Source organism: Sarcophilus harrisii, chromosome 3, assembly GCF_902635505.1.
Source record: "Sarcophilus harrisii chromosome 3, mSarHar1.11, whole genome shotgun sequence".
Lineage (NCBI taxonomy): Eukaryota > Metazoa > Chordata > Mammalia > Dasyuromorphia > Dasyuridae > Sarcophilus > Sarcophilus harrisii.
This window is the reverse complement of record NC_045428.1, coordinates 427,181,812-427,205,247: the sequence shown is the minus strand read 5'-3', so window position 1 is coordinate 427,205,247 and position 23,436 is coordinate 427,181,812. Positions and strand designations below refer to the sequence as shown.

Sequence of the window (23,436 nt, the reverse complement as noted above, 5' to 3'; positions counted from 1 at the left end):
GGATAACAAATTTAATTTTGTAAATGTTGGATTTATGATGTCTTCAGAACATTCAGTTTGAAATTATTAGACAATTGGTGACACAAGACTGAAGCTCAGAAGATAGTATGCGATTGAATATTGTATAGCTATTTAGTTATATCACTTATCTCTGATTTCCTATTACATTGCCAAAGGTCACTATTCCAAATCTTTCACTCTCACTTCAAGCCCCAACTGTAACCTAATACTACTCGGTCTCTTTGACTGTCTCTTTTTCTGTCTCTGTCTCTCTTTTTTTTTTGTCTCTGACTCCCTCCACAACCTCTCTTTTTCTCTCTTTCTCCCTGTCACTGTGTCCTCTCTTTTGCTCACTACTCTCTCCATCTTTTTTTTTTTCTCACTTCTTCCCTCTCTTTTTCTGATCTTATCACCTACTTATTGCAGGTAATAGGACTGATGTGAGTGCACTACTACCTCAGAACTTCTTCCTTTTTTCCCTCCTTCTCACTGTTATCAGAAGATGTGATAGCTTTCTTCCTTGCAAATCATTTCACTTTTTCCATTCATGATTTTTATCTCATTCCGTCCTTTTTTGGAATCTTACTCTATTAATCATTCCTTCTCTTTCAAATTCACCATTTTCCTTTCTAAAGACCATTTTTTGCTTTCTCTCAAATTTTTAAAAATCTTTTAAGTTTTAACTTTTAAGTTATCGTTCTATATTTCTTCTCCACTTAAGGAGTAGCCTATATTTGCTCTTTACTTACTTTCATCCTCTCATTCATTCTACAGCTATGAGATTTAAGTCCTGTAATTCTAACATTTTTCCCCCCAGAGTCAAAAATAATCTCTTATTTGTCATAGTCAATGACATTTTCTCAATCCTCATCCTTATTGACTTTTAGATATTATTGACTACCTCTTCTCTTTGCACATTCTCTGTTCCTCTGGCTCCTATGACATTGTTCTCTCCTAATTCTACTTCTACTGGATAACTGTTCCATCTGAATCTCCTTCTCAGCTTCAGCATCTTCCTCTTGATTCTTAAGTATGCCTGCTCACCAAGCCTGTGTTCTTTTCTTTTCTTTAACCCTCTAAGATTAAGATGCCAAGGATTTTAATATGCAGTGGTAGAAGAAGTACTTACTGTAATGAAATTGTAAATCTTTAAAGTATTGAATAATAATAACAATATGGAACATAATAATAATAGTGATTATTATTACAATTATAATAGTATTAAAATTTGGACTCTTTGAACGCAGAAATGTGATGTCTCAACCCTTGCATAGTGCCTTGCATATAGTAAGTATCTAATATATCATTGTTGAACTGAATTAATTAAATCTCCATTAGATAAGGGAGAATTTGAGTACTGTTATCTCAGATAAATAGAGTAAAATTTTCTTATTTATTATATCAGTTATTTTGATTGGCTTGGCTATTGAAATAAAAATGTAGTATTGTAAGTTCATAGATAAAATCAGTTTCGTGGACACCCTCCCTTAAAGACAGATTTTGTCTAACAATTCAGATTCATTGTGACACTTTAAAATACTAGTTTTTAACTTTTGATTAATAAACTTGTTTTTCAAAATGTTTTGATAAGTATTTTTAAATATATTTTTTCTTTTTCTTTTTCTTCTTCTTTTTTTTTTTTTTGCTGAAGCAATTGGTGAGTGACTTGCCCAGAGTCACACAGCTAGGAAGTATTAAGTGTCTGAGGCCAGATTTGAATTCAGGTCCTCCTGACCTCAGAGCTGGTACTCTCTCCACTGCACCACTTACCTGCCCCTATTTTTTCTTTTATTATCCTGTGTAGTTTATTCATTTAAAAAATTCTAAGAAAGAGTCTATAGACTTTACCAGACTGCCAAAGGATTCAATTTGTGTGTATATTTGTGTATATAATATACAATATACAAATACTTGTATATATGTGTGTATTCTATATGAATATATACATAAATCTATATCCATATATCTATCTCTGTCTATTTGTCTCTTTCTTTCTCATTCTATCTTTAAAGTTTAAGAAATCTTCTATCAAAGATTCAGGATTCAGATTATGCCAAAAATCAATATTTTGAATCATTTTATTTAAGATTAGTGTAAGCACTGAACAATGCAGCATTATAGAAACATAATTTTAGAAATAAATGCTAGAACCAGCTCATACTTGTTCATAAGAGATGATTAAGTTTCAATATGAATATTTTTACCTTGAAAATCAGCAAATACTACAAATCTGGGGTTGGCTTATTGTCTTGTTGATTATCTAGATACAAAAAAAAGTGATGGAGAAATTCTTAATAGTGCAGATTACATTTAAAAGTGTGTCATAGATACTTTTCCTGCCAGTGAGTTAATTATTAAACACTAACCAGAAAATCTTTGAGTATTTGGGAATTTAGAAGTCATTTAGTCTAATTCCCTAATTTAAAAAATGAGGAAACTGAGGCCCATGGACTTGCCATAGTTCACATAACCAGATTATCCTGATTCCGAGGTTGGCCCTCTTTCCATTATTCCATGTTATTCATTACTTATCTACTGCTCATTATTTCATATGCAAGTGCTCATATGCAAAGTGAAAAAGTAAGAAAACTTTCTAGATAAATAGAAATTAAAAACAAAAACAAAGTCCAATTTCAATTGAAATATATAAAGATTTGATGAAATTGTTTTTCTAATTCTCTTAGATTGTCTGAATAATTGTCCTAAGTCTCCCTTTTGCCTGTGGTAGTTCTATACTTCACAGAATTATCCATCACATTTCTCTCACCCCTTCACCCAAGGTCCCACATACACATTTTTAATTCATTCTTTAGAAAGCCTCTTGAGTTACAAGAAAACATTTCTGAAAGACAATTTTCTGGAGTTCCATTTTGCAATATATGGTCAGAGCTATTTTTGAAATTATTTTGCAATAAATGTTTTTCTTGCAAATAAGTGCCGTTTGGATGTGAGGGCCTAACAGTGAAGCACAGAGGAAATTCTTAGTCACTTATGTACTTGCAGCTGTAAGAGTTAATTCCAGTCGATAGGCACCCCTGAAATCCCAATAGATATTCTTTGTAATGCTAATGCAGAATTAATTTAATTTTAATATCTAAACAAGAAGACTTTAAAAAGTAGACTATTTGGACATTGAATGTATGTTGTCAAAAGGGAATTGCAAAGTACCAAATCATAAAGGAAAAAAAAATACCACATTCACAATAAATCATTAAAAAAGCAATTATGCCATCTCTCAGAGCTGTCAAAATGACAAAGAAGGAGGAGGTGGATCATGAGGCCCTAAGATACGATTTTGTCCATACCTTTTCTGAAAAGGAAGGTAAAGTAAGGAAGAATGTGACAATGCTTTCCATTATTTTCTCTTTGTTGAAACTGGCTTCCCAAGAAGACAATCTCATAAAAAAAAAAGTAGTTCCTTTCTCTTCACCATTTTTGTGAGATTTACCCAGGCTGGCAAAATATGACAGTCCAAATCATTAGAAAGTAAAACTGAACCCCAGAGGCCAAGATACTTGTCCAAGAAAAGGAATTCAGTTGCTGATGAGGGGCAAATATTTTTTCTCATCTGGAAAAGTTGAAAGTCTTAACTATAATGTTTCAATGTCTCTCCCATGAGACAAACTTAGTTCAAAGAAGGACTCACCAAATGAGCCTTGTCTATTTTTTTGGCCATGTGTTCTCTACTAATTTACACTGTGGGTTCATAACATAAATTTCCACCCTCTATAGATTCTGTTCAATTTTTCTACATTGATTGAGAACTACAAATAAAGGATTAATAGTCCATCTTGTTTTTTTTTTATTTTTTCTCTTATTTTTGTCTTAAAATCAGAATGACCTAGGGTAGGGATTTGATATTATGCAACTCTTTGTCAGTCTGGTGAAGTCTTATAGACCTCTTCTAAGAATAATGTTTTAAATACCTCAATGGAATGCTAAAGTTCAGTTAAATATTACTGAAAAGAAAGATGTATTCCTTTTTTTCCATTCAAATTTACTGATTTTTTGAAATCTATCCACAGATTCCCAAGGTAGATGGACCACAGATTGAGAAAAAAGTGTCATATGATATGCCATGTAATAGTTGCCAAGGACTTTCAGACTCAGGTCTCCACAACAATCTGCCAAGGAAAGAGGGGAAAGGGAATACATATTTATTAAGCATGTATTACATGCCAGACACTATGCTAAGTACTCTACAAATATCCCATTTGATCCTCACAGCAACCCTAGGAGATAGATGCTATCGTTATCCCCATTTTGCGGTTCAGGAAACTGAGGCAAACAGAAGTAAGTGTCTAAGGTAAAATTTGACCTCAAGGCTTCCTGATTCTAGGTTCTACTTACTATACTACCTAGCTGCCAAGAGCTATTGTTTTAAGCTTTATGGTAATTTCTCAATTACCTTCAATTTGGTAAAGAGAATCTATATTTCTGGAGTGAAAGTGAGATAGACAGACAGACAGACACAGAGAAAAGAATGAGAGAGATTCACACACATCACAATAGGCCAAAGTAATTGTCCAGCAATACTTTCTAATCTTATATTTTAAAAGTTTGACACAGAAGCAAAGGTAGGGAGTGATAAGGATAAAGAAAAAGAAGGGGAAAGGAAGATCAGTATCTGAATAATCATATATTTAGGGTTAGAAAGAACCATAGAAGTCATGTAGTCCAGTACCCTTATTTTATAGATAAAGAAATTGAGGCTCAAAGTTATTTGATTAATAAGATTATATTGTGAACAACAGAAATAGACTTTAAATCCAAGTTTTCTGACTCCAGAATCTGCATACTTTCCATTGCACTATTTCTTCATCTTTAGCTTTGGCGTGTCCTGGGATGAGTAAAGAAGTAAACCCCAGAATTTTTCAAGAACAGTCCTTATACCTTTGTCCTGTATACCTTTGAAGACAAGATGGGCCTTAGAAGCTAAATAATTTACTATCAAAAAGTCATTAGAATTTCAGTGTACCCCAAGTTCAGTGTGACTCAAAAGCAGCTGCCAGAAAAGAGTTATGCTAGAAGCATGGAGTCTGGGACAAAGGATAGCACCATTGGCTTGGTCACATCATACCTGGAATATGACAGTGAGTTCTACACTACATAATTCAGAAGATATCCTGATTACCCCTAGTGAAGACAGAGCACAAGACCACTGATGTGTAGAGAAATCAGGCTAGATGAGAATCAGTTAAAAGAATTGGGTAGTTAGCCTGAAGACTTAGGGAGTGAGTAATTTGTCTTCTAGTTTTTTAAAGTTCTCTCATGGAGAACAGGCATTAGACATTTTTCCCCTCATGGCTATAGAAGAAAAAAAAAAGAGTTAAGGGGCTATTAATCAGGGTTACTCAAAATCCTTTTTCTAATGAAAGTAAATTTGGATGAGAAATATTATATTTTTATTTCCACCAATCTTTGCTTTTTTAAAAAAATTCTGTGTATTTTATTTATTCATTTAAAACATTATTCTGAAAAGAGGTCCATGAATTTCCAGATGACCAGCAGAGAACATAATACTAGGGAGAAAAAGAAAGTTATATGATAACTTTATTAAATATTAAAAAGAAATAGCAAGTTATATATCATAGATTTGCAGTTAGATGTACAGCCACCTTTTTTCTGCAGTTTTAAACAGTTTATTTTATAAACATCTGTTATCTCTCTTATCATTGTTTCCTTCAATAGAATAATTAACACAAAAAGAGGGAAAATTTTAAAACACATGCATAATCCTTCAAAACAAATTCTCATATTGACCATTTGCAAAAATGTTACTTACATCTATACTTTCTGTTCTATTCTTACAGTCAATCACCATGCATTTCAGCACTTATTTTGCTTTAGGCTCTGTCTTAAGTGTAATACTGGGAATACAAAGAAAGTAGAAACAAACCCCACAAAAAGTAATGGTTCCTCTGAAATAGCTCCTAATTCATTACTTTATTATTCCATCTTGAATATCACAATTGTCTCCAATTTTGTATTTCTATAGCTAATGTTTCTCTGCTGCTCTTCTGCTTTCCCCACACAATACACACATACACACACACTCACATATCTATTGTACACTGTTATGTCAGGATCATCTTCTTCATGTTCAGTCCTAAGCAAATGATTTGCCTTTTAAAAAATACCCAATTGCTTCTCATTGCCTACAAATAAATCCCCAGATAATTTTATTTAAGTTCCACCATAATCAAGGTTTAACATTTTTCTAAATATTTTACTCTGTAGCACTTCATGTACCCTATATTTCAAGCAAACTAGATTATTAGTTGAATATTCGTAATCGTTCAGCATGTGCCCATTCTAATGACATTCCCCCCCAGATACCGTTCCCTCCATTTCCATCTGTTAAAAACCTATACATCATTCTTTCACTTTTACCATGAAAACAACTACTTGTTTCCCATGATATCTAGCACATTGATTTATTCATTGTACACAGCATGTGGGCATTAAAGGAATGAATATGAAACTGCATATGCACAAGTTACTCACTAGAACAAACTGCTATCCTCACTCATACATGAAGACAGTTAACAAGTTGTAGAGGGAAATTATGATAGTGATAAACCTTAAGAGCATTCCATCTGAGAACTGAGAACATTAAACTTGAAAGAGAGAAGACTTGAAATTTCCAGTATTTGGAGAAGTATCATGTGGAGGAAGGATTAGGTATATTCTGCCTGGTCCCATTATTGTTGCTTTTCATTTGTTTCCATTATATCCCTGTATGGAATTTTCCTGGCAAAGATACTGGAGTGGTTTGCTGTTTCCTTCTCTAGTTCATTTTACTAATGAGGAACTGCGACAAATAGGCTTAAGTGACCTCCCCAGTTGTTATACAACCAATGTTTGAAGGTAGAGGTGAACTCCAATCTTCCTTACTCCAGGCCCTGCACTTTATCCATGATGTCACCAAGGTGCCTTGGAATGGCTTGGTCCCATAAAACAGAAGAATTAAATTAAAGTTTCAAAAAGAAATATTTAGGCTTGACATAAAGAAAATTATTTCTCAAAATTAGAATTATTCTAGAATGGAATGATATGCCTTGGTAGGGCAGTGAGTGTCCCTTTATTAGAAATTCTCAAACAGAGAGGGTTTCTGTATGGGTTGAACTAGAATAATAGGTTATGGATTCATAAATTTGGAACTGAAAGAGATCTAAAAACTCATATAGGTGGTGATCTGCTTAAATCACTGAACTGGTATTTCCATGTGGGTCCTTATTATAATTAAAGATCTTGCTCTCATTTCATTGTACTTTGAGGCTGGCCATGGAGTCCCCTTCCAAATTTCAGATTCTGTGTGATAAAAATTATTGTTCTAAAATGTAAATGTTAAGTATTATCTAAATAGAAGAAATTACATTTGCTATTGTCACTACATGTAATATAGCTTCTCTTTAAGGAAAAAAAAAAACTGACCTTGAATTTTCCTAAATATTACTATTCAGGTCAACCTTAATCCATACATGCACAATCTAAAAATGTTGCTTTGAAAAATTGTTAAACTCTTTTGTGGGGAATAGAAAAAAGAGGAGAAAATGGGAAGCAAATGCCTCATTTCTAGGCCTGGGAAATGGAGATAATATGTCATTTTTGTTCAGTTTTCCTGATAGGAAGGAGTTGTCATAATTCCATCTGTGATTGAAGTATAGAAAGAGAACCTGAATTGTAGAATTGCAGCATCTTCAATAATGGATGTGAAATTGTGTACTAAGTACATAGCATTACCTTATAGGATGCTCTTGGATACTCACTAAAATGATGGCCTATTCCTTGACATTTAAGTTTTGAAGGTTAAATCTGAATTGAAATCTGTAACAAAAAGTTCAAAGGCACCATATTTGGTGTGTGTGTGTGGAAGTCTGCAGTGTTTTTCTATTTATCATCCAGGATTGGTCTATTTCTATTTCTTTTAATCAATACCTCCATGAAATGATTGACGTGACTTCCTAGAAAATCTTTAGGTAATCTGAATGAATGATTTCTTTTTTGCTTCATCACTTTTCTTTTAAAATGCTAAATGCCAATTTCAGACAAGAATATATTTTTTTTAGCATGATTTCCTTACAAGCTCAGATCCTTTCATATCTTCAAGGTTACAACCTGGACAGCAGGAATCTTTTTTTATTAAACATGCAACTTAGCTGACCATCTGCAGTGGTTTTTATACCAAATAATCATGGTCCGTGACACTATTCTAAGTTTCCAGGAAAGAGATCAATCAGTGCTAATGTGGTTATCAATTTAATTTAAAAGGTAGACTAGAATAAAAACCCAAATCACTCAAAACACCAAGTGAAAATTACACTTTGATTATAAATCACAGAAGAGTGATCTCAGCTGAAATAAGATTTCTTCTAGTACCATTTTTCTTTGTCAAAAGATAGCATCTGATACTGTGCAGTTGTGAATTGTGTGGCTATTTAACATTAATATCCATTTACTGACCTGATGTATTTGTATTTTCTGCTGTATCTTATTATCTTTGGAGTTCTGTCTTTATTATTTGATAAAACAAATACAAACATGCTTACTTCCATATCTACAAGAAATTGTTAAATAACTTGTGAAAAAATTCTGAACCAATAGTTTGATAAAATAATTATCTGGCTGTGTGGAATACTGAGAGTAATATAATAAAAACAAACAAACAAACAAGCAAACAAACCCTTTAAACAAATGCAATCTCTCTCCCAACAATGTCTGAGTTTCTCACTTTGGATTAAAAAAACAATCAGTTTAAAATCAAATATATTGTCCAATAAACAAATAAACAAACCTTTTCAATAAATGCAGCCTCTTCCCTAACCATGTCTAAGTTTCTCACTTTGAGTTAAAAAAACCAATCAATTTAAAATTAAATATTTTGTCTAGAAGATATTGCCTATCTATGTCTACCACGGAGACTATCTCATCTTTGCCCTATGATTCATTTGTATTTCTGTTTATTTGAAGATTGTGGTTTTCAAAGACTTATTTTACTGAAAGAAATATCTGTATTTAAAGATGGCTCATTTTAAAAATGTGTTTTAGGAAATACTTAACTATATTTAAAACACTAACCAAATTTCCAAATATAATATAACTCACTCTATTTATTCTCCTTCCAGCTCCCTTATCTGCAGAGCCATTTCTAGATATGTGAACTAATAACACTCAGTAGACAGTCTATCCAGGTGTGGGTTGTTAAGTAGGTAGTTTTAATCCATTGGGATTTTTTTTTTGGTAGATTAAATTAAATGATATAGTGAATAGATAGATCCCTCAGCCTGGAGGCAGAAAGACCTGAATTCAAATCCTCAGATACTTACTGGTTATATGAGCCAGGGCAACTCTTTTTGACTCAGTTTCCTCAACTGTAAAATGACTCAAATAAGAAATTGCAAACCACTTCAGTATCTGCCAAGAAAACCCCAAATGAATCAGAGTGAAAAATTACCAAACAATAACAAAATTATTAGATTGATCCTTTTGAGTAAACACTAACCCCTCCTTCCCCCCCCCCCAATGTCTACTACTATATTTTGTGACTATTGGAAGTATAAAAATTTCCATTTTTTCTGTATTCAAATATATTCAAATTGTTAATGTTTAGGCTATTGGTCCAGAAACAACACATACTGGCAAAAAATATGGAACACCAGAGATTAAAGGGTTATTTTGTGTAGGAATGAGAAATCATACCTTTATCTTGGGTAATTATGGTGCTGAACCTCTATTTGGTAGCAAAGTTAAGTGTGTCAAAAATTCTTGAAAAGGGTCTATTTTTTCCATCATGCTGTTGTGCTCATAAAAAGGTCTAACAATACAAACTCTTTTGACAAACTACATATATGATAAAATCATCCCATTGTGAAGTAGTCATAGATCTATCAAACCTTTTCTTACTTTTGATCTTTGGTCTAATGAGTTTTTCTGTAGTTTACTTTGACACCAGGTACCCTGAAAGGATGGATGAATCTCACCTCTTTTCTTCCCATGTATCAACACTAAATGGCAAAGGCCAGGAAACAGTATTCTGGCAATTTGTCGCCTTTCAAGTAGCCCTACCTTTCATAGGGTACACTTGGCTTTTGGTGGCCAAGAAGGTGTTTATTTGAATGGTTCATAATTCAAGCTCAGGCTGATCTAGTTAGAACTCATAATGGATTTCTCCTTGCCTGATTTCTCCAGCAGAGTATCTCAGAGCATAGATGTTTCTTATTAATTACATGTTGCAACTCATGACTTTGAACAAAAGGTTAGAACAGCTTCTCAGTAGGATGTAATGAAACCTGCAAGTTGCACCCTAATCCATTTAACCTGCTACTTTCTTTTGGTTGCTTAGAACTAGGCTCACTAGAAGAGACTTTCAAGTTATACTCTTTCATCCCTTCACCTTGTTGTTATCAAGCTCTGACATTTGTACTTTTCCCTTTTCACTAGAGAACCTTAGCATGCTTCTCACTATCCCAAAAGGGGACATTTGACCTACACTTAACTTTTCAGAATTGATCTGGACATATGAAATTTTTGAGTACATCTAATACCTGACTAGAGAGAAATTTTTAGGCTGTTGTGTGAGTAAAGTCAAAATGGGACCTGAGATAGGAGGGGGGGGAATCAATATGTCTGAAATATTTAAGTACATTTTATTTAGCTCAATTTTGAGAATTTTCTATAAATTTCCATGTTTACATAAAAATTAAATGGTAGGTATGAGACCGTGTTAGTACTTTGCATCATAGAATTAAAGAAAAGAAATCTCTAAAAATCCCTCAAATATGACTAAGGATTAGAGTGATTGCAGAGTACAGAAATTCAGTAATTTGATTAGTTGAACTGATAATGAAAGTACCAGAGAAAATAATTTAACTTCTTTGAGCCAGAGGTCTCATATCCATATTTGAGGTAGGCTTTTTATTATGTGATCATTTTCTTTACAGAAAGGATCAGGAAATGACATTTGTATGAGAAACACAAGGAGAATCATGAGGAGAAATAGAAATAGTTCTAAAATAACCTGAGAGAAAATCTGTCAGAAAAAAGTGCATTAAAAAGGATACATAAAGTTTTGAGAGGACTGGAGTAAAATCACACCTCACTCTCAGAGGAAAGAAGACAGACTATAGAATGCAAATTGATAGAGATGAGAAGCTATAAATTGTGAGAAGGAAACAAGAGCCAATGAAACTGAGAAGATAACAAGAATTAAGCACTGTTCAGACCAGGTGAGTAAACACAGGAAGGCTTTGCTTGTGATGGAGGGAGCTGATGTGAATGGAAGAATGCTTCAATAATTACAGCTGATTGGAGAATCAATGCTATTTGGAAAAGTGGTTGGAGATAGGTTACATTGCTCTCTAGAATCAGCTACATCTGAGATGTGACTCGAGTTCATTTTTACTGCCCACTATGTCATAGGAAGTTTATATATAATAAATATGAAGAATTTTACATATTATGAGACCTCCATGCTACCCATGGGAGAAAAACAAAACACACACACACACACACACACACACACACACACACACACACGCTCTTTTCCCTTACTGAATTTACATTCTGAAAAGGAGGTATTTATGCAAAGGTATGTTACAGAAAAAAGTCTGATGATTCAAAAGTGGAGCCCAGTGAAAAATGATACAATGAAGTTGGCTGACCTGGGTATTCAGAGAAAGGTATCACAGAGACAAGAGAGTGGTACTCTGCGGTGACAAGATTGCTGGATCATGATGAGGGAAGATGTCAAATGAGTCAGGACCAGTGGTATTTCTTGGGGAGCAAGTGAGGATGAAGGAGAGCTATGTACATGAGTTTTTTTCTTAATTCTTTGCGGATATAGAACTAATAATACTATTTCTGGGATAAAGAACATGAAGGCATCTTATCCATCGAATTTTAGCTGTCGTTGGATTTTAGCTGCATCAATTTGTTTTTAAAAAAATCCTTTTAATGGTAGGTAAACAAAAATGTTCATTTTAAACTCTTTGATCTTCTCTATACCTTATTTAGTTATAAAATCTTCTCCTTCCACCAACCTGAACTATGGTGGTGAAAAATATTTTCTTCATTGCTCCTCATTTGTTTATGTTGTAACCATTTTATAACTTATATATCCATTTGCATCTTATCTTAGTATATGGTGTGAGATGTTACTCTAATTCCAATAAAAAATAGTTATTTTTATTTTCAAAACATATGAAAAGATAGCTTTCAATATTCAACTTTATAAAGCCTTGTGTTCCATAATTTTTCTCCCTCTCTTTACCTTCCCCTTCCCCTAGATAGCAATTTATTTTAGCAAATTAAATTAAATTAAATTTAGCAATTTAATTTGCTATAGTTACTTTAATATTTCACTAACTGGAACCTTAGAAAAAATGACTTTCTTTTTTTTTCTGATTGCATGAACTTTATTTCTATCCTTTCTCTTTCCTATGAATTTTCTTTTCTTTTTTTTAATTTAATAGCCTTTTATTTACAGGTTATATGCATGGGTAACTTTACAGCATTAACAATTGCCAAACCTCTTGTTCCAATTTTTCACCTCTTACCCCCCACCCCCTCCCCCAGATGGCAGGATGACCAGTAGATGTTAAATATATTAAAATATAAATTAGATACACAATAAGTATACATGACCAAACTGTTATTTTGCTGTACAAAAAGAATCAAACTCTGAAATATTGTACAATTAGCTTGTGAAGGAAATAAAAAATGCAGGTGGGCAAAAATATAGGGATTGGGAATTCAATGTAATGGTTTTTAGTCTTGATGTCTAAATTTTGAGATAACTGGGGAATCTGAAGATATAGTTTGGTTATCAAGCTCTTTAAATCTATCACTGACTGGATCACCTACTAATTGTATTCTAGAAAACCCCCACACGTCTAAGGACTTTTCATAAACTTTGTTTCTTTATTCAGAGCTAAAATTTTAATTACTAGTTATTAGCATGTTTGAAATAACATGCTTTGAAATAACTAGTAATTAAAATTTTAGCTCTGAATGTTTGAAATAACATTGCAGGAATTTATTTTTTGTTGAATCATTTGTATGAATGGATTTGTTTATATTATGTTACTTAATGTATTTGCCTAGTTTAATTCTTTGCATTTTCTTTTTTTTCTTTTTTGTGCCTCAAAATGTTACAGAATCATTGCATTTGAATGATCTTGGAGTTCTGAGCACCTTACTTAACCCTGTTTGACTCAGTTTCTTCATCTGTAAAACAAACTAGAAAAGGAAATGGCAAACCTCTCAAATACCTTTGCCAAGAAAATGCCAAACATGGGCACAATGAGTCAGATCTGGCTAAAAATGACTGAACAAGGGTAGAGAGACCCAGATTGGGGATCCTCAAAGTGAAAATTTTTTCCATTAAGGAAAAAATATCTTATTGGAGATAGGAATGCACAAAATATGTGACTTATTCATGGATTAATTCTCTCTATTACATTTTGTGAACTTGTTCTCTATTTCTCCTGAAATTATCAGGGCATTAAGCTTAAATAGGTTGATTCAGATTGCTGCTCAGAAGCATTCAGCATTATGCTCAGAAACTCATGGGTGTAGTATTCCTTTTTTGCTCTTGGCAGCATCTTAGTTCGAGATACCACATTGCTGACATTTCAGAGTCCCATTGCTACTGAGTTTCTGCTCATTGGTGCATACAGAATATCCCTTCCTGTGCTAACCTGAAAAAAGGCTCAATCTAGTTTTTTTTTTATTTTATTTTTTTAAATGACATTCAGGAGATATTTTATATTTATGCCTCTTTATGAATTTTCAGATAAAAAGAAATAAACTTATGTGAGGTCAAAGAAGATGGGTCCTAAAGGAACTTTTACTCTGTTCTTGTGGTAGAGAAAGAAAGAATTTAGGTTAGTTCTTTGCCAAAATCAGTCTGTTAGATTCCTGAACTTGAGGCTAAACCAGTTCCACTCATTGAATTTGGAAGTTAGTATGATAACAGGTCAATGGGTAAGGCCTAAATGAATGGAGCTTCTGAAGTCAGATGATGGTCTACTCATCTGTGAAAAAGTCTTTAATGCCCTGCAACTCTGCCATGCAAAATCTCATTGGGGGCATTTAATTGAATGCCCAGTAAGTTAGAAGAACCCTTGAAGGTTGAAGCCTTCAAGTAGTTATCTGATACCTGTTTTGGTTCAGGCTTCTAATGACCTGATCAATTTCTACAAATGTATTAATTCTCATTATCTATTTTTAAAAATCAGATAATTTTAGCACTGGAAAAATCTTGGAAATAATATTTATTAATTTATTACTAATTATTTATTAAAGACTCGGAGAAATCAGATGATTTACCTAAGTCTACATAATGGCTGCTTGTGGTCTAATATTTGAATCTCCAAATCTAATACATTGTTCTTTGTTTTTTTCTAGTAGATCACACATCCTTTCACACAAAACAAAGAAGAACAGAATAAAGAGAGTTGTGATTATTCAACTTTACATTAAAAGAAAAAAACAAACAAACCAGTAAGCTAAAAAGGTTTATAAATGAGTAAGAGAAAATAAAAAAAGATTAATAGAATTTTATAGCTTATAGAAAATTTAAAGATGATTCAAAAACTTTTCATTTTATCCATAAAAATGTTGAGGCCCAGAAAGACTGTGATTTATCCTTAGTAACATAACCAAGCAGTGATAGAACTGAAATTGGAATCCCATATTTTTCCGAAGCATGGTTTCTTCCATTATATCTCATTGCTTCTAATTCTTGTATACTACTGTTAAGTGTATATACCTGATTTTTTAATACTATCCATATTCCTGTTATTCACAACCATTTTATGACATTAACTTTTTAGAATAATTCATCAAGTTGTACTCAAATTACAAGCAAACTAACATATAAATGCCTCTGGTCTACCAACTCCACTTAAAAACAGTCAAATAATAAAACATCTCTGTTTAAGAAATAAAGAAAGGAAGTACAATAGCAGGTACAGCTTAGAAGAGATAGCCTTGGAAGCAGACTATTGCCCACTTACTTATATGACAGTAAACCGAGCCTGAAATTGAAATGTCTTTCCTATCCATTGTTTAATTTTTTATTTGTTCCATTTAATTAAATTCCAGATGTGGTTCCAAAGTTCGTTCTTTCTTTCTTTCTTTCTTTCTTTCTTTCTTTCTTTCTTTCTTTCTTTCTTTCTTTCTTCCTTCCTTTCTTTCTTTCTTTCTTCCTTCCTTCCTTCCTTCCTTCCTTCCTTCCTTCCTTCCTTCCTTCCTTCCTTCCTTCCTTCCTTCCTTCCTTTCTTTCTTTCTTTCTTTCTTTCTTTCTTTCTTTCTTTCTTTCTTTCTTTCTTTCTTTCTTTCTTTCTTTCTTTCTTCTCCTCCTTCTCCTTCTCCTTCTCCTTCTCCTTCTCCTTCTCCTTCTCCTTCTCCTTCTCCTTCTTTTCTGCAATTGGGGTTAAGTGACTTGCCCAGGGTCACACAGCTAGGAAGTGTTAAGTGTGTGAGGCTGCATTTGAACTCATGGTCTTCCCAACTTCAGGGCTAGTGTTGCATCCACTGTGTCATTTAGCTGCCTCCAGAGCACTTTAAACCAAAAAAAAGGGAATAATACAATAAAGCAAGTCCCATGCTTTTCTTTTTTTTTTTTTTTTTGGTTTCTCAGTGCACATAAAAGTTATATTCATCCCATACTAGAGACTATTAAGTGTGCATTAATATTATATAAAAAGTACTTACCTTAATTGAAAACAATTTTATCACTAACATATGCTAATCATCATCTAAACCTTCATCAAGTTGTAATCTTGGAGTGGCTGTGGCAATTTCCTGAAGTTTACCATATCAATTTACTCTTTCTTCCACAAAAGATCTCTCTGTACCATGAGATGCTGTTTTATCGCATTTTACCCATAATAGAACTTTCAAAATTGGAGCCAATCCTCTCAAATCCTGCTGCTGCTGCCGCCACTAAATTTATGTAGTATTCTTCAGTATTGTTGTGTTTCATGGAATAGGGAACCTGAAGAGAGGGAGAAAGAGGTTGTTGGAGCTGTCAGAACACACACACACACACACACACAATCAAATATGCTTGCCATCTTATGGGCATGGTTTGTGGCATTCCAAAAAATTCCCAAAATCACACATCAGCATAACAGAAATATTAATAATGCAGAAGTTTGAGATATTGGGAAAATTGCCAAAATATGACACAGAGACACAATGTGAAATTGTACTGTTGGAAACATGATGCTGACTTGCTTCATACAAGAATTACCAGAAACTTATAATTTATTTAAAAAATAAATATAATATCTGTGAAGCACAATAAAACAAAAAAAATGAGGTATGTCTGTTGTTGCTCATTTTTTTTAATCCTTTCTTTTCAAAAATACCAATGATATTTTAGGGTGATATCTTGATTTATGTGCAAATTGAAGATAGAGTTGTACATAGTTGTCAATCTCACTCTTTCTTACTGAGTCATCAAAATCCAACAGTAAGACAAAAATCAAGATGGTGATAGCCCAGGCTGCAGTGGATGACCTTGGCTTCTCCAGTATCTGACCAATTTCTAAACCTTCCACAGCATCTGCTTTGGCTGCCTTCATGGCCACTGAGACACATTTTTCTTCTCTGCCCATTCTGCTAGAGGAACTCCACACATGCTTGGGCTAGACATCTCCCTTTGCCGTGTTCAGGGAGTAGTAGCACTGTATCTCCTTTAAAAATGCAAACACCTCAATTAAGTGTAGAAAGCAGTCATTCAGTCCAGAAATGAATTAATTAAATCAGTTTTCTCTTTAGCACTTAGCTATTTAACTTTAACATTAACATAGCATTTAGCTGAGTCAACTGCCCTAGGCAAATGAAGATTTCATTGGAAGGAAGGGAATTCTCCCAGCTAGACCTATAGTTTGGAAAAACAAGGGGAGAGAGCTGGGCATTTTGGGACACAGGGCATTCAAAGATGGACTGACCAATTTACCTGCATGCTTGATATATTTTTCATTTTATTAATTATCTACTACTAATTTGGAAGAATTCAGGCATTAAAATAGTGTTGGCATGTCAATGTGAAGACAGCTTAGATAAGTTCAGCAATATCACAGTAAAATTTCTTTAGGGTTCATGCCCTAGAACCATGCTTGATAATAAGGATCATTTGGCATCTTACTAGTCAAACCCCATCGGGCAGTGTCCAAGATGTGTCAATCTTGTTCCAGATTCTAAGATAAAAAAAAATAATGTTGACTGAGAGGTCATAGTATTAGATTGTAGTAAGTATTCTTAAGCAATGTGGTAATACCTTGGTAGCAGGGCTCATTAGGTGGGATTACATATATTATGCGCCAAATTATGCATATAAAACACAATTATACTCACTGAAATTTGATACACTAGATTTCATGGTAATATGTCTACACTTTAAAATTTAAGGAACACTTTCTTTATAACTATTGTGAGAAGTAGATAGAACAAGTAATAATATAGTACTTTTATAGAGAGACTAAAATAGAGAAAAGTTAAGTGATTTGTCTTGATACATACATAAAGCCTATTAAATCTAAGATTTGAACCCAAGATCCCCTACTTGCTCTGCTATACTAAGCTGGTATTAAAACTAATACCTGTAGGGGGAGGATTCTAGGAAGATGGCAAAGTAGGTCAAAAAATTTCAAACTCTCCAGACTTCCCCCACAAACACAACAAATTTTTTTTCTCAGCATGAATTTAGACTGGTGAAAAAGAAAGAATACTTGGGGCAGAACAGGGATCCTCTTGAGACAATCCCAGAAGACCAGAAGAAAGACCCTGGGCTGGGCTATTAAACAGTGGGAAGTGAAAATACCTCCAAGTTAGGTCTACAGAAACAGTAAATGGAGAAATCTGGGACTAGTTGTGTTTGGTTGGAGCCTCAGCCTGAACCACAGTTCTCTTCCTAGACAGAATGGGGAATAAGGGTATAAGCCTGGGAAAGCTGATTAGCAATGCCAGAACTAGTTGTGCTGCAGGAACCCTTCCCTGGACAGAGAGGAACCAGTACACCTGGTGAATGCAGGAGGAGTGGGGCAATGAGTGACTGGCACTTGCAGGAGTTTTTGACATGGCTTTCCAGGTCAAAGGGGAGAGCTGAAACAAGAGGCACTATTTCCCCTCCACCCCCTACCCCAGCATTAGAGCTGCTTATGCTAATAGTTCTCATTAAAAAAAAATAAATAAATAGGCAAAGAAGAAAGAACCCAATCGTAGAAACTTACTATGGGAATAGGGAAAGCCAGGATTAATTTTCAGAAGAGGACACTGAAGTAAAAAAAGCTTCTTCTACCTCAAAGATTATTATTAAATGGTTATCTGTCCAGAAAAAAATCTTAGAATTCAAAAAAGACTATTAAATGAGACTGAGGAAAAACTAAAAAAAAATCATTCTAGAAAAACAAGAAGATTTTTTTTTAAGTTAACCAAATAGAAACAGAGATACAGAATCTTGAAAAAGAAAATAATTTTTTGAAAATTAGAATTGGCAAGGGGAAGCCAGTGAAACAATGAGATGAAGAAAAAACAAAACACAATATAAATAATGAAAAAATAAAATAGAAGATGAACAATTTTACCAGAAAAACGGTAGTTCTGGAGAACAAATCAAGAAGACAAAATATAAGTATAATTGGACTAGCTGAAAGCTGTGACCAAAAAAAAAAATAATATTGACACAATAATGCAAGAAATAATCAGAGAAAATTGTTATGAAATGATAGAATAGGAGAGGAAAGTAGAAATATAGAAAAAAAATCCACCAATCATCATTTCAAAGAGATCCTTTGTGGAAGACACATAGGAATATTTTAACCAAATTTTGAAACCCTCAATTGAAAAATAAAGAAGAGAATATATTTGCAATTGTCCATCTTTTCTTTACTTCATTGTAGGCTATTTTGTGTTCTCTATTGTGCACTTTTTACTTTATTCTTTTTCCCCCTTTCATTCTCCCAGCCTCCCCTAAGCTACAGTTAAGCACAGATATATTTATATATACATATACACATGTACACAAATATATCTATACATATTACATATACTTAGAAGCATACGTACTCATATGTATTCAGACATTTATATTACATATTTATACACACATATACATTGATCCATATGTAAACTCTCCTAAACCATTATTAATATGGTTGACATATAATGTATATTTCTCTCTTGATTGAATCTTTAAGCTTGACTTTGTCTAAAATCAATGATTACTAGCCCTACTTTTTTTTCTAATAAATTCTACTTCACATCCTTGTTGTAGTGTTTGTGTATATCTCTTATTGCCTATCCAGGATAACTCTTCTAATTTGGTTCTACTACTTGCCTTACCTTGCTATTACTTAACCTCCCCCCATCCATAGGTCCCTCCTTTATCTTCTCCCCTTACCCTTTCCTTCTCTCTTCATCATCATTCATTAATCTACATACCTTATCCCACTCCCATTAATCTAAACACACTTCTGTACCCTACATTATCCTTTCCCATTAACTTATACACCTTGTCCCACTACCATAACTCTACATACCCTTCTATACACCACTTTATCCTCTATCTCTTGCCCATTAATCTGCATACCTTGTTCCACTGCCATAAATCTACTTATCTTTCTATACTCTACCTTACCCTATTCCCTCCCCATTTATTCAGTATTGGAAAAGGTGGTGAGGAAAGATTTGTCATCATTAAATACTTAGACAAGAAGACAAAGGAAGAAATTTAAGACAAAAAGATTAATTATAGACTAGATATTCCAGAGGATTTGGAAACTAGGATTTGGAGAATTTTGTTTACTTTCCTATTTAAATAAAATATGTATAGATATTTTTTGCTTTTCTTCATAAAACCAGTAACTTGTTCCTCCCAGTCATCCCATAGAACAAATAATTTTTAAAGACAAAAGAAAAAGGGAAGAAAAAAATAAGCAAAATTGAAGCCTGAAAATATATGAATACACCACTGAGAGACCAAAGTGTCTTCTTATATCACTTCTTGGAACCAAGCTTATTTTTTTGTAATTTTGCAACATTCATTTTTTATATCCTTCATGGCATGTACGTGTGCATGTATGTGCATGTGTATGTGTTGTGGGGAGGTAAGAGTGTGTGTAGTGTTCCCTAATTATTCTTGATACAAGTAGGCTTTCAGAAATACAAACCCTCACTCCCTGTTTAATGCCTCTATGTCAGTTCTTCCTCTGCATTTCATTTGTATAACATTATTACTATTTTTGCCTTTTCCTGGACAGTTTTGTTTTATAGAATCAGATCATATTCTGTCCAAACCTTTCTTTTGAACTTCCCAATTACTGATGTCAATCTGAAACATAGGGTTTACAGTTCCATGTAAAAAATATAAACAATTTATCCATATTGAATTCCTTGAAATTAATCTTTGATATCGGCTCTTATATATTAAATTTTCTATGAGGTTCCAATTTGGTTAAGACAAAGCCTGAAAATCTATAAGTTTGTGGAATGTCCTTTTTTCATTCAATATTATGGATAATTTTGCTGGATATGATAGTTTTGACCACAGGTCTAGTTCTTTTTATTGCCAGTATATATTACTCTAGGAGTGGTGCTGTTTTATTGATAAATCCTGTACAATTCCAGTTGTAGCTCCAGAATATTTGTATTGATTTCTTTTGTTTTTCTTTTTTCTGCAAAAAGTTTTTACATCCAAGGGTTCTGATAAAAGCCTTATTTCTAAAATATATAGAAAATTGACTCAAACGCAAGCAATTATCGAATCAATAAATGGTCAAAGGATATTAACTGACGATTTTCAGATGAACAAATTAAAATCATTTCTAGTCATATGAAAAAATGCTCTATATCACTATTGATTAGAGAAATTCAAATTAAGACAGTTTTGAGGTACCATTGCATACCTCTCAGACTGGCTGAGAAACAGGAAAAGATAATGCTGATTATTGGAAGATATGTGGAAAAATTGGGACACTAATATATAGTTGGAGTTGTGAACTGATCCAACCATTCTCTGGAGAGCAATATGTAACTATGGCCAAAGGGCTATCAAACTGTACGTACTCTTTGATCTAGCAGTATCTTTACTGGGCCTGTGTTCCAAAGAGATAATAAAAAAGGAAAAAGGACTCACTTGAAAAAAATATTTGTAGTGGCCCTTTTTGTAGTGGCAAGGAACTGGAAACTGGGTGGATGCTCATCAGTTATAGAATGGCTGAATAAGTTATGGTATATGAATGTTATGCAATATTATTGTTCTATAAAAAACGATCAGCAGGAAAATTTCAGAAAGACCTAGAGACTGACATGAACTGTCAGTCACTGAGTGAAATGAATAGAACCAAGAGAACATTGTACCCAGCAACAAGATTAGATGATGATCAATTCTGATGGATGTGGCTCCAGGTCAGTTCCAATGGACTTGTGATGGAGAGAGCTACCTGCACCCAGAGAGAGGACAGTGGGGACTGAATGTGGATCACATCATAGCATTTTCACTTCTTTTTGTTGCTTGATTTTTATGTTCTTTCTCATTTTTTTCTTTTTATCTGATTTTTCTTGTCCAGCATGATAATTGTGGAAATATAGAAAAATTGCACATATTATATATATATATATATTAGATTACTTGCCATCTAGGAGAGGGGGTCAGGGGAAGGAAGTGAGAACTGGAACACAAGCTTTTGCAAGGGTGAATGCTGAAATCTATGTATATATTTTGAAAATAAAAAGCTTAAAAAAAAAGAAAATAATATCCAAGAGACAAGTATTTATACTATGGAAGCAGACATAACACCTTCTGCTTCCCTCTTAGAAAAATATTGAGAAAGCATCTAAAATTATTCTAGTCAAGCCTTTGGACTAATCTGAAAGAGAAACCCTTCTCATTCTTTTTCTGTAAATTCTGAAATAGTCTCTTACTTTTCTTTTCCACCTTATTAAATTAAATTAAATTTAATAAGATAACAAGCTTATTGTTAAGTTAAATGTATTTATTGAGGATCATTGTCAGTTTGTAATTGTGGTTTCTTGTCCTGAGTGAATAAACAGGGAGGCTAGTAATGAAATCGAATTTAACTGTGTTCTTACATAGTAATGGGAAGTTGCTGGTTTTGTGTGGGAGGGTGATGTTGTAGATCAGGGGAAAGGTGAGTATAATAATGAGTGAAGAGTTTAATAAGTAGTTAATTACTTTTATTTGGAATTGCACCAAAATTTTTGGTTCCTAAGATCAATGGATGACTATTATTCTTTAAAAGTGAGAAAGCCATGGCTTTTAAGCATGGGATCAAGAATTAGCAGTTCTTATAACTTTCTTGGGCATACAAGGAGATTTAAACTCCTAAATTTAGATTCACAATCTAATGTTTTTGTTAAACTGTATTTGCAGTATGTAAGGCCAAGAATGAATTTGAGGCTGATGAAAATAATTAGTAGGGGTAGGTGGTGCAGTGCTATTAGCATGTGTTCTCCGGTGAATATGGGTTTGATAGGATATCAGGGCAGTGATTATTCTTCTTGAGGGTTAAATCCCTTTTCTATGCCCTGAAAGGATTAGTGTTATGATCCACCTCAGAGCAATGTCCTCCTTCCCCATTTTCCAGTACTAATCAAAGAGAGGTAGTTTCTCAGAGGATTTCAGGTCCCTTGTGATATAAAGGAAAACTCTTGAAGGAAATGTTTATAGAAGAGTCAGTGATATAAGAAATGATTTCTAGAGGTGTGCCAAAAGAACTAAATAACTATTGTTTTATTTGATAAAATCAAATAGCAAACTTGAACTTTGTCACTGTTTTTATAATCACATTGTGAAATTTCCTTTTGTTCAGAAATCCTATAGAGATTACCTCCATGATGAAAGGTATTAGGTATTCAGGGAGCACTAGCCCCTCTGGTGTGAGAGCTTGCTGAGCACTTTTCAGGGTTGCTTATCCACTTTTTGGTCCACCTGGAGCTCAATTCTCACCTGTAACTCAAAGAAGCTATAGTATGCAGAACAGCCATACCATACTAAAATCATCTCAACAGGGCTAACCCAGGTTGCGGTTTATCTTTAGGCCTCAAGTTACCCCAAGCTTGTGAATACTTTCCCCAGCAGAATGTGTGGATAAGAACAATTTGTTCCAGTGGCCAGGAAGGTAGCTGAGGTTCTGCTCTGGACTGCTTTGTGCTTGGTCAGACATTAAAGACACCACGATCATCCACTGAATCCTGGGCCATCACCAGTCATTCTGACTTTTTTTCTTGTCCCTGGACTTTGATGACTCAGGAAGAGTCATATTTGTATGGCAGCTTTGCATCACTCTGCCTCCCTTAAATTTAATTCAGAAACAAGTCTAGACATTACTTTCTGATATCATTGGTTTTCTTTAAACATGACGGATGAGCAGCTTCAGTGATACAGAGATGGAGAGATATAAA

At 33.7% G+C, this 23,436-nt stretch overlaps 1 long non-coding RNA gene across 1 annotated transcript in view; it reads left to right on the top strand.

Annotated features, from left to right (window-relative positions):
- The first annotated feature begins 10,886 nt into the window (after positions 1-10,886).
- Positions 10,887-23,436, top strand: part of LOC116422468 — a 52,527-nt gene continuing 39,977 nt past the window's right edge. Inside the window, exon 1 of the long non-coding RNA XR_004233127.1 lies at positions 10,887-11,228. This is a non-coding gene — a long non-coding RNA (uncharacterized LOC116422468). The remainder of the gene's footprint in view (positions 11,229-23,436) is intronic.